This window comes from Gorilla gorilla, chromosome 10, assembly GCF_029281585.2.
Source record: "Gorilla gorilla gorilla isolate KB3781 chromosome 10, NHGRI_mGorGor1-v2.1_pri, whole genome shotgun sequence".
Taxonomy (NCBI): domain Eukaryota; kingdom Metazoa; phylum Chordata; class Mammalia; order Primates; family Hominidae; genus Gorilla; species Gorilla gorilla.
The window spans coordinates 119,451,809-119,463,914 of NC_073234.2; the positions used below are offsets into that span (position 1 = coordinate 119,451,809).

The window sequence follows — 12,106 nt, forward strand, 5'->3', positions numbered from 1 at the left end:
GCATGGTACTGGTACCAAAACAGAGATACAGACCAATGCAACAGAACAGAGGCCTCAGAAATATCACCACACATCTACAATCATCTGATATTTGACAAATCTGACAAAAGCAAGAAATAGGGAAAGGATTCCCTGTTTAATAAATGGTGATGGGAAAACTGGCTAGCCATATATAGAAAGCTGAAACTGGATTCCTTCCTTACACCTTATACAAAAATTAATTCAAGATGGAGTAAAGACTTAAATGTTAGACCTAAAACCATAAAAACTCTAGAAGAAAACCTAGGCAATACCATTCAGGACATAGGCATGGGCAAGGACTTCATGTCTAAAACACCAAAAGCAATGGCAACAAAAGCCAAAATACACAAATGGGATCTAATTAAACTAAAGAGTTTCTGCACAGCAAAAGAAACTACCATCAGAGTGAACAGGCAACCTAAAGAATGGGAGAAAATTTTTGCAATCTACCCATCTGACAAAGGCCTGATATCCAGAATCTACAAAGAACTTAAACAAATTTACAAGAAAAAAAAACAAACAACCCCATCAAAAAGTGGGCAAAGGATATGAACAGACACTTCTCAAAAGAAGAAGTCTTTTGACTTCATAAATATGCAGCCAACAGACACATGAAAAAATGCTCATCGTCACTGGCCATCAGAGAAATGCAAATCAAAACCACAATGAGATACCATCTCACACCAGTTAGAATGGTGATCATTAAAAAGTCAGGAAACAACAGATGCTGGAGAGGATGTGGAGAAATAGGAACGCTTTTACATTGTTGGTGGGAGTGTAAACTGGTTCAACCATTGTGGAAGACAGTGTGGTGATTCCTCAAGGATCTAGAACTAGAAATACCATTTGACCCAGCCATCCTATTGCTGGGTATATACCCAAAGGATAATAAATCGTGCTGCTTTAAAGACACATGCACACGTATGTTTATTGCCGCACTATTCACAATAGCAAAGACTCGGAACCAACCCAAATGTCCATCAATGATAGACTGAATTAAGAAAATGTGGCACATATACACCATGGAATACTATGCAGCCATAAAAAAGGTGAGTTCACATCCTTTGTAGGGACATGGATGAAGCTGGAAAACATCATTCTGAGCAAACTATCACAAGGACAGAAAACCAAACACTGCATGTTCTCTCACTCATGGGTGGGAATTAAACAATAAGAACACTAGGACATAGGACAGGGAACATCAGATACCAGGGCCTGTCATGGGGTGGGAGCAGGGGGAGGGATAGCATTAGGAGAAATAGCTAATGTAAATGACAAGTTAATGGGTGCAGCAAACTAACATGGCCCATGTATACCTATGTAACAAACCTGCACGTTGCGCACATGTACCCTAGAACTTAAAGTATAATAATAAAAAAATTATTTATGCCTGTAGAATTGCTATCTTTGATAACAGTATCTGCAATTCACTCACTGTTATTCAAATGAGTCAGATTAACTATACATCTCTTTGAAATAAAAAACAACAAATTGAAAAAAAAATGTTTTTTTTCTTTTGGGACGAAGTCTTGTTCTATCGCCCAGGCTGGAGTGCAGGCACGTGATCTTGGCTCACTGCAACCTCTGGCACCCGGGTTTACGCGATTCTCCTGCCTCAGCCTCCAAAGTAGCTGGGATTACAGACGCGTGCCACCATGCCCAACTAATTTTTGCATATTTAGTAGAGATGGGGTTTCAGCATCTTGGCCAGGCTGGTCTTGAACTCCTGACCTCGTGATCCACCCGCCTCAGCCTCCCAAAGTGCTGGGATTACAGGCGTGAGCCACCACGCCCAGCCTAACAAATTGAAAAAATTAAGCATCCCATTTTCTAAGTACTATGAGACTTGAGTATATAGGTACTTTTAGCTTTTTAGATGCTGTGTTGTGACTTTACTGGGTGTAAATTTGTAAGTTCAGAGTTCTACTGAATATGAGAATAAATAAATTTATTTTTAACATTACAAAAGTGATTGGGGAGTCAGCACTGTTTTCTGGCAAGGTGTTAGAGATTTTGCTATTAGAATGTAAATATGAGTTAACTAGCTAAAAATGCTAAGGGGCTGGGCACGGTGGCTCACGCCTGTAATCCCAGCAGCTTGGGAGGCCTAGGTGGGCAGATCACTTGAGGTCAGGAGTTCAAGACCAGCCTGGCCAACATGGTGAAACCCCGTCTCTACTAAAAATACAAAAATTAGCTGGGTGTGGGGCCGGGCGTGGTGGCTCACCCCTGTAATCCCAGCACTTTGGGAGGCTGAGGTGGGTGGATCATCTGGGGTCAGGAGTTCGAGACCAGCCTGGCCAACATGGTAAAACGCTGTCTCTACTAAAAATACAAAAATTAGCTGGGTGTGGTGACAGGCACCTGTAATCCCAGCTAGTCAGGAGGCTGAGGTAGGACAATCGCTTGAACCTGCGAGACAGAGGTTGCAGTGGGCCAAGATCGCACCATTGCACCCCAGCCTGGGCGACAGAAAGAGACTCTGTCTCAAAAAAGAAAAAATTAGTTGGATGTGGTGGCACGCACCTGTGATCCCAGCTCCTTGGGAGGCTGAGACAGGGGAATTGCTTGAACCTGGGAGGCGGAGGTTGCAGTAAACATAGATCGCACCACTGCACTCCAGCCTGGGTGACAAAGCAAGGCTCTTTCTCAACAACAACAGCAACAACAACAAAGCTAAGATGGGATAAGGGCCCAACCCAGGACAAGAAGGTAATTAGGGGGCTCCCTTGACATTTCATTGATTCATTCAACAAACATTTACTCAACCTCCACGAATATACCAGGCACCCAGGCACTAGAGATTCAAAGATAAGTCCCCAGTTAGTCCACATTTGGGGGAAGGGAGGGGAAGACACCAGTAAATATATAATGGCAATACAGTATGCTTAGATGCCTTGGTAGATGTAAGCATGGGATATTGTTTTAGCATCAAGGAGGGGCACCTGACCAGATCATGGGGGTCAGGGAAGGCTCCTGGTCTCCACCAAACCAAACCAAGATACTCCGTTCATTCTTATGTTTCCTTACTAGAACGCAAGCTCCAGGGACAGGACGGGTACTACGTTAATCATTTCTGTATTTCCAGTTCATGGCAAGCATTTGGCACTTGGTAGTGTGGCAGCCTTGATAGCTGGCTGATCCAACAGCTCTTCCCATCCTTTTCTCCTTTGCCTGTTTCCATATGAGAGAGAGGAAAATCCAAATAAAGATTTTACCAGCCTTCTTTGCAGCTAGTAGTAGCCACATAATATAGATCTGATGCTCAGAGACTTAAGTGGAAATCTACTGGGAATATCTGAGAAAGCTTTTCCTTTCTGGATGAAGTGTCAACTCCCCCTTCCTCCTGTCTTGCATGGGGGCCATAATGGCTGGAGCTAGGCAGCCACCTTGAGACCATGAGGGAGAGGTCAAGAGCTACACAGAATGGTCAGCTCTTACGTCATCGAACTGCTGAATCAATGCCATCAATACCTACCTCCTCCAAACTTCTTATGTGACAGAAATCAACCCATGTGTTTAAGCTGCCGTAAATCAGTGTTTCTGGTATTTGAAGTCAAAGACATTCCAGTAGATTAAGTAGGTTCTCAAGAAATTTTTACAGAACTGAACTCCTGGGGATAAGCTGATTGTGGGGAATTAAGAGAGGGATCAGAGTTATAAAGAGGTAGAAAACTGATAGGAAGTCAGGGATAGAGAACTGGAGAACCAAGGAAGTGATGCTGGACAGCTTAAGAATGTGTAGGGTGGGGTGTCCTATCTTCTGGCTTCCCTGGACCACACTGAAAGAAGAATTGTCTTGGGCCACACATAAAATACACTAACACGAAACATAGCTGATGAGCTAAACAAAAAAAATCACACACACACAAAAAACTCATAATGTTTTAAGAAAGTGGATGAATTTGTGTTGGGCTGCATCCAAAGCTGTCCAGCACTGCCTGTGGCCTGTGGGCTACGGGTTGGACAAGCTTGGGGTAGAGTAAAAGGCAGAGATCTGGAACCAAGAGAAACTGGAATGGGGCAGAGTCTGAGAGAAGATCTTCTGGCTAACAAGGTCCCGGCATGCAAAGAACTGCACCACAGGACTTGTTCCTCACTAGGGTTGAGGCATGGGTGCGTGAGATGCAGACTATGTGCCCGCTCTCTCCTCCTTACATGCTTCCTGTACGTGGCCCGGGGGACTCGGCTCACCTGCTTTTCCTCCACCTTTCTGATAGCTCATTCTCAGTCTCTTTCACTGGTTGCTCCTACCTCCTGAACATCTAAATGTTGGAACACCTTAGCGATTTCTTCTCTTCTTTCTCTAAACTCCCTCCTTAGGAGACTTCATCCTGACTCATGGCTTTAAATATAATTTATATGCTGAAAACTCCCAAATTTCTGTCTCCAGGCCAGCCATCTCACATGGATTCCAGACTCCAGATGCCACTTGGCATCTGCACTTATAGTAATCCACGTGTCCAAAACTGAGCTTCTGGTATTTCCCCCGAAACATGCCCTTCCCATAATCTTCCCCAAATCAGTTCAGGTGACTCCATTTATTTTTTATTTTTATTTTTGAGATGGAGTTTTGTTCTGTCTCTCAAGCTGGAGTGCAGTGGCACAATCTTGGCTCACTGCAACCTCCGCCTCCCGGGTTAGAGCAATTCTCCTGCCTCAGCCTCCCTAGTAGCTGGGATTACATGTGTGCACCACCACGCCCAGCTAATTTTTGTATTTTTAGTAAAGATGCAGTTTCGCCATGTTGGCCAGGCTGGTCTTGAACTCCTGACCTCAGGTGATCCACCCACCTTGGTCTCCCAAAGTGCTGGGATCACAGGTGTGAGCCACTGCGCCCGGCTGTGACTCCATTTTTTTAAATTGCTCCACAAAAAAATCAGCTTGGTGTTTCCTTAACCCCTCTCTGTTCCTCATTCCCATGTGCACTGACAGCAAATCTTGTCAGTTCCACTTTCAAAATAGATCCAGAATTTTTACCACCTTCTGTGGCTCCACCCTGGCACATTAGCCTTTGACTATATTATTCTGCCTTTGTCTCCCTTCAGCTGATTTTCAACAAAGCAGCCAGAATGAACCTGTGAAAATAGGAGTCGCATTGTGCTGTGCTCTGTTCAAAACCTTCCAAGGCCTTCCTGTCTCTCTCAGAGCAAAAACCAAAGTCATTACAGCATCCTTCCATAAGGTCTCGCGTGATCACACCGGCCTCCTTGCCAGACAGCCTCCTGCCTCAGAGCCTTGGCCACGTGCTATTCCTGCTGCCTGGAATCCTCTTCCCAGATATCTACATGGTTTGCCCCCTCATGTCTCTCAGTCTCTTAGTCAAAAGCCTCTAACCCCAACAATGCACAAATTGCATCCCCTCAGCAATTACCATCTTCCAACAGACTGCCTCGTCATCACCGGTGTACTGGCTGCCCTCCAAATGATAGACTATAAGCCCCATGAAGGCAGGAAATTTTGTTTCATTCATTGCCATACACCCAGCATCTAGACAAGTGCCTGGCAGTATAAGCCCTTAGAAAACATTTATGGACCAAAGGGATGAATGTGCAACCATCTCCTCAGGGTGCTGCACAAGTATCTCAAAGCCCCTACATTCACAACTGAAATTAGCACCTCCCCTACGGAAACTCCTTCTCTGGGGTTCTCAGATTCCTCTTCAACTTCTCCCTCCTAATTCCTCCTTCAATCACCGAGTCCTACTAATTACACCTCTGCAATAACCTTCCACCTGGCCTTCCTGTCTTTAGAATTTCTGTACACTCCCCTTCCTCAATCCATCACTGGCCTAACGGCCATAGTAACTTTTTTGTTTTTCAATAATCATATCAAGTTCATTTGAAACACAAATGCAGCTTGAGTAGCCTTAATTTTTTGTTTGATTTCCTTTTTCTTTTTTTCGCTTGAAACATTTCAAGACTGCTGAAAAGTTCGAAGAATAAATACTCATACACCTTTCACCAGATCCACCAGTTGCTAACATGTTGACATATTTACTTAATTGAACTTCATATGTACATATATACTTTTGGAAGTTGTAAACATCATGACACTTCTCCCCCTAAATATTTCAGCATATCTATCTTTAAAAGAAGGACCAGACAGACCACTGAGGACAGCGACTGTGGCTTCCTCATTTCCATCTGCCTGTCCTGCCCCAAGGTGGGAACTCAATAAATGTGTGTTGAATCAATGAGAATCAGGAGAGAGAAAGAAAAGGGGAGAGGCTCTTGTTGCTTGGCTCTTCAGTCCCAGAAAGAAAGGACTCAGCCAGAAGGAGGGGAACTGCTGATGATCCCACTCCAGGAATAAAAGCAGAGGGCTCTGGTCGTCTCATCAGCCTTCCCGCTACTATCACAACAAAGAGCCCCAGAACTGTGCCCCTTACACCTCTGTGAGCTTTCCTAGCCCGAGTGACTTCCGTGTGTGTGGTTTCTCTGTGGTAATAAATAGCCAAGCCTTTAACAAGAAATTGCCTGCAGGCCTGTCTTCAGGACAGACAGAGAGGTGGAGCTGGGAGCCACTGCAGGGCAGGCAAGGCACTGGGCAGTAGCATCTTCAAAGAGGGGAGAAAAGAAGGTTGAGGTTCTAGGGCCTGTGAGTAGGAAGAAAAGGAGAGTTCAGAGAGTTGTTCTGGGCATGAGAAGAGGCCTGTAAGTTTAAAAATAAGCCCCTGAAGACCTTGCATGGGGAGCCATTTTACCAGATGCCAAAGAGTTTAGGCATGTGGCCAAACCTGGAAAGAATGTTTTGAGACCTGGCAGTGGCTAAGGGAATTTGCTCTGCCTTGGAACAAAAAGCAAAGTGGGAAAGGCTCTTCAGAAAAATACTCCAAAAATCAGTGCCCCTGTGTTTCATTTTACATGCCAGCTCTGATTGGCTATGGTATGGGCTGTTGGGATTGCTAGATTGAGAAGAAATCTGAAGCTATCACTAGATTCAGTTAAAAAAGAAAAGAAAAGAAAAGAAAGAAAGAAAGAAAGAAATTGATTAATCATGTCTGCTGTGGTTATAGTATGGTAGGGAGTAATAGGAAATGATCTGGGAATCAAAAAGCAAGATAAAAGGGGGGGGGGTTCCTAAAGGTACTGTTGAATGACTTAAATATGAGAGCTGTGTAGGTTAGTGGAAATATGGGCTTTATCCTTAGACAGAGCTGACTGTGAATCCTAATTAGCTGTGTAATCATGGGGTGACTTACAAAACCCTATGTGTAAAATGGGATAGTTCTGCATATTACAAAGCTATTGTTACATAAGTATTAACTATTATTATTTTAACACATAGCAATTCTATGTGCTAGGCATTGTTCTAAGACTTTTACAAATATTCATTCACAGATTATCACAACAACTCCTTAAAGTTATTATTCCAATACACAGGTGAGAAAACTGAGGCTCAGAGAATTAAGAGATCTGCTAAGGATCACACAACTAATAAGTGGCAGAGCTAATATTTACATGCAGGCAGCCTGGCTCTGAGTTCACATTCTTAACCACCTTGATAGTTACTACAGCCAACCACTTTCCATCGCTATGGTTGCTATCACTGTGTCAAGCAACTGACATAAGCTCTGTGAGTTAACTCTGCAAGACTTGCACCCTGAAGTTCTCAAATGCATAGACACATTTAACAGAGCACTTCATTTTAAGCTATGCAAGCTACAAAGTCATTAACAGGACAAGAGTAAGAGTTCACTGAAGGAAAGAGAAAGGACAAAATGAGGACTCAGGAGTCTGTCCTCTAACAAAATATCTCTTGCCTTTTAACTTTTTGCTATAATGAAAGGTTTACTCAAGATTCACCAAGATACATAGAACAGGTGTCTTACTCCATTTTTTTTTGACAGGGTCTTACTCTATCACCTAGGCTGGAGTGTGGTGGCATGATCGTAGCTTACTATAGCCTCGAATTCCTGGGCTCAAGCTGTCCTCTCACCTCAGTCTCCCGAATACCTGGGACAATAGGCACGCACCGCCACCACATTCAGCTAATTAAAAATTTTTTTTGTAGAGACAGAGTCTTGCTATGTTGCCTAGTCTGGTTTAGAACTCTGGGCCTCAAGAGATCCTCCCACCTTACCCTCCCAAAGTGCTGTGATTACAGGCATGAGCCACCATGCCAGCCTGAACTGGGTGGCTTCTAAACAACAAAACTTTATTTCTTATAGTTCTGGAAGCTGAGAAGCCCAAGATCAAGGTGCTGGCAGATTCAGTGCCTGGTGGGGGCCTACTTTCTGGTTCATAGATAGCACGTTCTAGCTGTGTCCTCCATGGTGGAAGGGGTGAACCAGCTCTCTTAGGCCCATTTTTTTTTTTTTTTGAGATGGAGTTTCGCTCTCGTTGGCCAGGCTGGAGTGCAATGGCGCAATCTCAGCTCACCACAACCTCCACCTCCTGGGTTCAAGTGATTCTCCTATCTCAGCCTTCCTAATAGCTGGGATTACAGGCATGCACCACCACGCCTGGCTAATTTTTTGTATTTTCAGTAGGGATGGGGTTTCTCCATGTTGATCAGTCTGGTCTCAAACTCCCGACCTCAAGTGATCCACCTGCCTCAGCCTCCCAAAGTGCTGGGATTACAGGTGTGAGCCGCTGTGCCCAGCCTCTTAGGCCTATTTTACAAGGGCACTAATCCCATTGGTGATGGTGCTGCCCTCATGACCCAACCACCTCCCAAAAGGCCCCACTTTCTAGTAGCATCACCCTGGGGGTTAGAGTTTCAACATATGAATTTTGGGGGGACACAAACTTTCAGACCATAGCACTAGGGGTGCAGGACAAGAGAGTCTTCAGTTTATAGAGAATTTGTCTTGCTTTCTCCTGTGCTAGCATGAGAAATTCTTTCACAAAAAGCCTTTAGAGTAGGGGTCAGCAAACTATGGCCCCTGGTCAAATCCTGCCTGACACTAGTTTTTGTAAATAAAGTTTTGTTAGAACATAGCCATGCTTATTTTTTGTTTCTCTGCTGTTTTAATACTACAACAGCAGAGTTGAACAGTTGCAACAGAAACCATATGGCTTATTATCAGGCCCGTTGCAGAAAAAGTTTGCTGACCTCTGATCTCCACTTTAGGCCAGATTTTCTATATACCAGTACAACACACATGATAATCTTGTGTCCTTAACTTGAGAAGGAAAAACGAGGCATCCCCTTGGATGAGCTCCAGGGAAGGTGGAGAATAGGATGTCCAAAAGAGGAACCAAAATGAAAACAAGTGTGTCCAGAATAGCACACCCCAGAGTGTGCTCCTAGAAATGTTAACCTACATTATGTGATAAGGTGGTTCAGCGATCAACTGTTTGGGAATCATTGCATTAAACAACCTTAAGAGGATTTCTCTACTACAGGACTTCTCAGGACCTTTAAAATGCTATTATGCCTTGCGATCTCTAAGAGGGTAATATAGTTCACAGAGTTTCCCATGGGACTATGTTTTCTCAGAACATTCTTTGGAAAATGCTGAAATTAAAAAGGTTTTAGAATCATTTTCCTCGGGAACTAGAAATGAAAACTATGAGGGCTGTAGCTTAATGAACCTCACATTTTCTCAGCAAGGAAAGAGGAAGCACAAAGAAGAAATAATGAAAGACAGAATGGGAAATAAAAGAAAGAGAGGTGTCTGAAGGAAGAAAGGAAGAAAGCAAAGTGCTGGAGAGATGACATATTAGGGTATGAGGAACACTTGGATGACTGGACTGTCAGAGGGAACCATGGTCAAAAGCAGAGGTGTTGCCAAAAACAGGATGCATGATCACTTTTGTCACCACTGCCATCATCAGCACCATCAGAGAAGCTAACCTTTCCTGAGGCCTAACTACTTTGCAGGTCCTGTATTATGTCCTCTATAGACATTAGGTCATTTAATTTCCATTTTACAGATGAGGAACTAGGGTGCATGCAGTTAAACAATTCACCCGGAGTCGAGCTTAGAAGGTGTGTAAGTGGCAGCACGTAGATTCAGTCCTGTAAGCCTGACCCCAGAGCCTATGTTCTTACCACTGCATTGCACAGCTCTACTTCCAAGTGCATTAAAGGGAGAACTGGAATTCCATTATGTAATATAGAAAGGATATTACACAGAAGTGCCACACCAGAACATTTGGAGGAAAAGGAAAAGACAAAAGCCAACCGATATCACTTTGGATATTTGGCTGCACAGGGGCCAGACGAGAGGACTGATTTTTTTTTCAAAGCACATCCAGACATTCAGATATCATCATGTTTTCTTTCTCTCACTCTCTCTCAGGTTTTTTTTTTTTTTACTCTCATGTTAACTATCCTTCTTATTTCATAAATTATATATCATGCTTGTCCAATGTGTGACACTTGTTTATAAAGTAAACATAAGATATTTTTTAATGTTTAAAAAGCATTTTCAACCCAAACACCACGACTACTGTATTTACAATAAGCCTCACTTGGGTTTCCACAACGGCCAGTTCTTTCTGGGGGGATGGAGATCCTCAGAACAGCTTCCTAAGGCAGATTCTGAAAACATGAATCATGCTCAGTTAAATAATTTGTGGCTCAGGACATACCTTCATTAAATAATAGCATTCATCCACATCCTAACTGCTGATTTTTATGTTTAAAATCTGATACAAATAGTAAATTATCATATTTGTGGAGAGAAAGAGGAGAAACCCAGGTCTGGAAAAGCAGCCCAGGATGTGAAAAACATTGCACACTGGATTTGCTGGAAATGGCCGAAAAGGGTTCCGCTGGAATGCTACAAATTCGGACTGGGAAGTTTCTGAAGGCAAAGTTTGTGTGGGGCAATCTGACACCTCTGATTTACTTTCTTGGGTCTGTAGCAGAATAAAGAACTGCTGCAGACCGGCCAGGATAAAACGGAACGACTGCACACTGCTCGTAAATTTCTCTATTTACCTGGTGAATGGTGAGGGTAGGGCTTTGGGCTCCTCGGTCCAGAAGAGCTGCAAGGCAGAGCGTTAAAATCGTGGCTGGCCCTGGGCTGCTGCCCTCACGCTGCTTCGGCTGCTTCTAAGATCCCATTGGAAGTCCCAAAGGGCTGGAGAGCCCCAAGGCCAATATTACGTTTCCAAAAGAATATTCCTCCCCGACCCGCACTCCCCTTTGCTTGCGTTGACTTTGGAACGTCTCGGGTTTCTTCCACCTCTGCGCGAAGCTGCTGGGAACCCAGGAGTTGCGCTGGCAGAGAGGGGCGGCCCCAGAAACCACTTCCAGATGTGCTCGGCTGGCCGGCTCGGATGCGCCAGACTTCCTCTGGCTAAGTGCAAAACATGCAAAAAACAACGCTGTTCTGGAGGAAAAGACACAAAACCAGAGAAGAGCAAATGCTTTCAGGGTGAATTTCTACCACACGTTGAGTCGAAGGCAAACTTTGAAAGAACACCTGTGAAAAATAAAGTTCATGCTGATTTTGAGAATCTTCATGGCCACTAGCTTCTCCTGAAATCTCCTAGTCATTGAAATGCTGTTGTCCCCAAATCAAAACCCAGGTAACAACTGTGGTCTTCTTCTACCAAGGCAATAATGACAAAAGTTTCAGGATGGAGTGTTTTTGTGCCTGAACAAAAGAGGAATCAGAGAGGAATGAGGCAGGGAGCTGGGAGCTGACCTCAACAGCAATCTGCTCTGTTCTGTATCTCTGCGGTGGGTTCTCAAACCCGGGAGATGGTGCCAGCACTTTGTCTGGGATCACAGAATTTATTTCTGCAATGGCTCCTCTTCCTATTTCCTATAAGGATATAAGGATCTCCCTGCTCACTGTCTCTTTCTAAAGTGGTGCTCTCCAACAGAAATAAAATGCAAGCCACCCTGTAATTTTACTTTTTTTTTTTTTTTTTTTTTTTTTTTTTGAGACAGAGTCTCGCTCTGTCTCCCAGGCTAGAGTGCAGTGATGAGATCTCGGCTCACTGCAACCTCCGCCTCCCCGGTTCAAATGATTCTCCTGCCTCAGCCTCCCGAGTAGCTGGGATTACAGGCGCCCGCCACCACACCCAGCTAATTTTTGTATTTTTAGTAGAGATGGGGTTTCGCCATGTTGGCCAGGCTAGTCTCAAACTCCTGACCTCAGGTGATCCGCCGCCTCAGC

The 12,106-nt window shown here is 44.1% G+C and overlaps 1 protein-coding gene across 2 annotated transcripts in view; it reads right to left on the bottom strand.

The window, feature by feature from the left end:
* GLT8D2 (glycosyltransferase 8 domain containing 2) overlaps nucleotides 1–11,667 on the bottom strand; it is a 59,464-nt gene extending 47,797 nt beyond the window's left edge. The window contains exon 1 of one of the 2 annotated variants that reach the window (XM_031000639.3): nucleotides 10,918–11,667. The gene's annotated coding sequence lies outside the window, so the exon portion shown is untranslated. The remainder of the gene's footprint in view (nucleotides 1–10,917) is intronic. The other variant, XM_055357867.2, reaches the window with a different exon arrangement.
* Nucleotides 11,668–12,106: the final 439 nt, after the last annotated feature.